Below are 5000 nucleotides of genomic sequence, written 5' to 3' on the forward strand. Positions count from 1 at the left end.
AAATAAAAAAATTTCGATGGAATAATGAAAGAAAGAAAAATACGTCGAATTGCATCATATTAGTCCATTATATTTATTTTATATTGACAATTTCAAAAAACTATTCATACTATGATCATAGTATGATGGCAGTCGGGCAAGTATGCCCCCATCGTCTAGTGGTCCAGGACATCTCTCTTTCAAGGAGGCAGCGGGGATTCGACTTCCCCTGGGGGTAGGGTACTACGAAAGGAAGTTGATCATGGATTATCAACAAGCTTGGAATTGATTCTTCCCGGGTCGATGCCCGAGCGGTTAATGGGGACGGACTGTAAATTCGTTGGCAATATGTCTACGCTGGTTCAAATCCAGCTCGGCCCAATATATCGCGTATCCACCATAAAATGATATAACCTATTTGTCCTTCTACAGAAATACTTGACTTGATATGAAAGAATAAAAAAAAAAACTCTTTTTTTATTCATTGACAGATTGATAATCAATCAATTTTACAATAACGAAAAAATAAATATTAATCCATGCTTCTCACACTAAAGTCCATGTCTCCGCGCATATCAATCTATTACTTTATTACTCGCGTCTCTGTCTGGTAGAATATGACAATTCGAATCAAAAATCTACATAGAAAGGTTTGAAGGAAATTAAATCAACAACATATGTTGTACACTTTATTTCCCTGGGATTGTAGTTCAATTGGTCAGAGCACCGCCCTGTCAAGGCGGAAGCTGCGGGTTCGAGTCCCGTCAGTCCCGATGGATCCAAATCCAATAAAAAAAAAATACATCAATTAATCTCTTCCTTTCCTGTGAAAGAGAGAACAAATAACATAACTGAATTTTATTCCAAACGGGATCTCTCTTATTTTTTTTCCACATTTTTCAACAAAAAAATATGGGAATTTTGATTTCTTCAACGAGTACTAATTGATGGGAGAAAGACATATGTGCCATATGTGAATTACCACAATTATTGGTAGCATCATATTCAGGATTCGAAGGCGTACTGGGTCTAGTTGATTACGCCCGATTTTTCTAATGAAATAGAGTACTATACGTTTCCGGAAAGCACATACATAAAGGGAATTTGGACGATACAAAATAAAGTTTACATAGTAAACTTTGATCTAATTTTTCGTCTGAAAGCAAAATATATCCGTTCTGGCTCCGATTTTTTGTAACCTCAATTAGTAAATTCAATTACTAATTTGAATTTGAAATAATCTATCTTATTAAAATTTAACACTTAACTTTTGATATATACGTCCCACTACTAATTCAAGGAAAGAGGATATTAATACAAACAAGGATCCCATCTATCTCTCTTAGTGAGGTAATTAAGAATTTTTGAAAGTTTAAGTTTCGTTTTTATTTCTTTTTTTTAAGAAGATTTTATAAGTACAAAAAAAGGAAGGAGTTTAGTTCGAACCTACCTCCTTTTCCTTTTTTGAATTTCGCTGCTATTCTTTGCTTGAGTTTGTTTATAAACAATGTAAGGGTAAAGGTAGTCTGATGAGACTTCATCAGATGATTGCATTGAATAAGAGGGCAGTAGATTATAGAAAAGAAAGAATGCAAAAAATTATAAATAAAAAAAAGTAACGAAATTCTTGATTGCATCAGGAATCCCATTTTGTTTAAATTCGGTATGGATAAAAGATCTTCCTATGTTATACTATTCAATTCTCGACGATGAATCGATTTGATAGCTCCGATATTGTTATTCATGATATTTTAATACGATTCGATATCATCGAGATGCAACGCATCCCCTTGAATTTACAAGCGAAACATTTATCATCTCTATGGGATTAAATCCCGAGTTATTGCGAATAAAAAATGAAACGATGATATTATGGAAGTAAATATTCTCGCATTTATTGCTACTGCACTGTTCATTCTAGTTCCGACCGCCTTTTTACTTATAATATACGTAAAAACAATCAGTCAAAGTGATTAATTTGAATTAACCTTGACGTTTTAGTTCTTATCAATGATTGAAGATAAGAAAAATGAAAAGCATTAAAATTTCGCGTCTTAAATGAAATTGGCGGACTAGAATTATCAGTATTCTACGAGAGAAGTATTCGATAAGATCCGATAGTATGGTAGAAAGAAATATATGAATCCTTCTACCATACTATCTATTATTGTTATTGAAGTGTATAAATATAAAATTGTACTCTATAAAAATAGAGGTTGAATATCGATCAATTTGAATATAGATGAATATACAATATATATCTTTCTATTTATATATAGATATCATATCAATTACATATATGTAATATTAATCTAATATACATAGTGGCCCAATTCTATTTCTTTGCTTCATAATTCATGTTGATTAGAATGAATCTGAAATCAAATAATCGAAAGGCCACTAATTTTTTTTTAGCATTCGAAAGAAGTAATTGATTGAGCAGTTGACAGATGATCCAGGAGTTCGGTTCCATGGGAACTTTTTATCTTCGGATTTCGAAAAGAATTAGCAAACCCCATTTTTATTTAACGTTTGAAGCATGATATGAAATGAGTTCCCTAAAACAAGAAAAAATCCTATTTTGAAAATAACTAAAATACTAATAATAATAAATAAAAGAAGTGGTAAGCACGTAATATGTGGGTGGCTACCCCGAGGTACTATCTTATTATGAGGTAGTATATTATTATGCGTAGTATCTCATTGGACAACCACTATGTCTATGTTCTTTCGTGTTGAAAGTATGGATCCACTTAAAAACTTATAATCCGAACTCTTTTTTTTTTTACTTTTCAAAATAAAAGAAAAAAAGTTTTGCAGAACGATCTATAAAATAAACCAAAAACAATACAGTTTTATTTTTCAATTAGTAGTACTTCTAGAGTCCACTTCTTCCCCATACTACGAGGGAAAGAGAAAATGTAAAGACTACCATTAAAGCAGCCCAAGCGAGACTTACCATATCCATGTGAATTATGTCCCCTATCTCTATGAATATAAAAGAATTATTCCATTATTGCTCACTAATAATTATTATTCACTAATAATAGTGGAATCACTAGCGCATAGTCAAAAAGAGATTCGGGCACAACACCATTGATGAAACAATACAAAAAATCGAATTATCCCAAGTTATTATATGATTTCTAGTATAATCGAAAAAATTCAGTACAAATAAATAAAAGAGGCAGAAAAACTCTTGGAAGTATCAAAAGAATGTTAGTAACATGTAGGAATAATAAGACCTAGTCTTTCTTTTGTTGTCCTGCATTTCATTACATTAAGTAAAAAGTCTCAAAATAGAGAATCAAGATAGTATCTATCACATAACCCTACTATTATTCCTTTCTCATTTGATCTAATCTTTACTGTCCCCCCGATTGTTTCATAGAGACAATCGGAAGATGGGATGGCCTATTACATGCGTGGTTAGAGCTTATCGAAAAGAAATAAGTTCTTTTTTTAAGATTAAAATAAAAAAAAAAGCCAATTATTCATTCAATATAATATTGATTGAATGCTCGAGTACTCAGATACTTTCATGAGTCCGTATATCAAGTATCTTCCTCCTTTCCGTAAGGAAAAATGAAATTATATTCCCTAATTCAAGACCCAATGAGTAGACACTACATTAGTAGTCGAAGGGCTATCATCTCAAGATTTAACGATTATTTTTCATTACTCTACTAAATTCTGGAAACGAAACCTATACGCAAGGATTTATAACATTTTAGAGAACCCCAACGATGCTTAGAATCAAGCAAATCTAAAGATGCTTTTCTTCTAAAAAAAATGATAAAGTTATATCAGCAAAACAGAAGAGGGTATTTTGATTCTTTTGTTTGTTGCTGAGGCGACACCCGGATTTGAACTGGGGAAAAAGGGATTTGCAGTCCCCCGCCTTACCGCTCGGCCATGCCGCCAAAACGATACAAAATATTGGATTGGCTCTATCTCTTAGATAGATAGTATCTTACAACACACAATATCTAAAACGAAAAACCGCAAAACTTTGCTTTTTCTATTGAAAAAAAAATGTGGATTTTCATTCACAAAAGCAAAAAATCAGGACAAATGGGAACCGTTAACTTTAACTATTGACTGTGAATTCATAAATGATTCTTGGATTGAAATTGCAAATTCGGTTTCCCTAATGATATAAGAAAACAATCCAAAAATGGATACCTTACCTAAATAAATAAAAATTGATAGATAACTAATCATTACTAATCCATCCGTATTGATTCGTTTCCATAACCATAAAAAAATCCTTATTAATGACAATTTTAATAGCGATTATGAGTATATGTAAACCCCAGAACATAAACGATTACTATTATCTAAATCTAATATCTTATATATATATAAGATGTTTATAGGAAATGTTCGGAATTCTGTTTTTAGAATTTTTTTTTCATTATCATTAAATAGAAAATATAAATTTTTGATAGAGTACGACATGTGATGTTCCCCATAGAACTGTAATAAAGGAGGCGATATATATAACTAACTATATATATATATCTGCACATGTTTATTAATAAATACAAGTCCTTATACATACTTCAATCGCATTCTACGAATTCTACTAAAAAAAATATAGGTATAGGTAAAATATCTCTCTTCTATGCGAATTTTTTTTAACAGTGAAATCTACGAAAAAGTTCCATGTTGTTAAATAAAAAAAATTCTATATTGTTTCTTCAGATCAAATCCCGAATCTATTTATAGTACCCAATCCGATTGGAATATCATAATAATGGTAGAAATTGACTCACTTTTGTTTTGATATAGATATTTTATACAAAACTCCATAATTCTAAATAGAATTTACCAATTCATTTGTAGTTGTTGCAAATTCCAATTTAATTTGAGTATCAAAGTCTCTTTATTCCTACGTTCATATGTATTTCATGCATTACATCTATTACACCTATGAAGTTAGGTAAAATTTCATGTGATTCAGTAAACATAATATAAATTCCATCATTGCTAGATCGATCCATTTTAAGCAAATAATG

The 5000-nt window shown here is 31.0% G+C and overlaps 3 non-coding genes across 3 annotated transcripts; 2 read left to right on the top strand and 1 right to left on the bottom strand.

Annotated features, from left to right (window-relative positions):
• Window positions 1–276: 276 nt before the first annotated feature.
• On the top strand, window positions 277–360 carry TRNAY-GUA (transfer RNA tyrosine (anticodon GUA)). Its single transcript has one exon. It is a non-coding gene; the product is annotated as a tRNA-Tyr (tRNA).
• A 318-nt stretch (window positions 361–678) lies between these two features.
• On the top strand, window positions 679–752 carry TRNAD-GUC (transfer RNA aspartic acid (anticodon GUC)). The gene has a single exon. It is a non-coding gene; the product is annotated as a tRNA-Asp (tRNA).
• Window positions 753–3830: 3078 nt separating this feature from the next.
• TRNAC-GCA (transfer RNA cysteine (anticodon GCA)) lies at window positions 3831–3902 on the bottom strand. The gene has a single exon. It is a non-coding gene; the product is annotated as a tRNA-Cys (tRNA).
• Between the last annotated feature and the right edge of the window lie 1098 nt (window positions 3903–5000).

This window comes from Cucumis melo, unplaced genomic scaffold, assembly GCF_025177605.1.
Source record: "Cucumis melo cultivar AY unplaced genomic scaffold, USDA_Cmelo_AY_1.0 utg001474l, whole genome shotgun sequence".
Lineage (NCBI taxonomy): Eukaryota > Viridiplantae > Streptophyta > Magnoliopsida > Cucurbitales > Cucurbitaceae > Cucumis > Cucumis melo.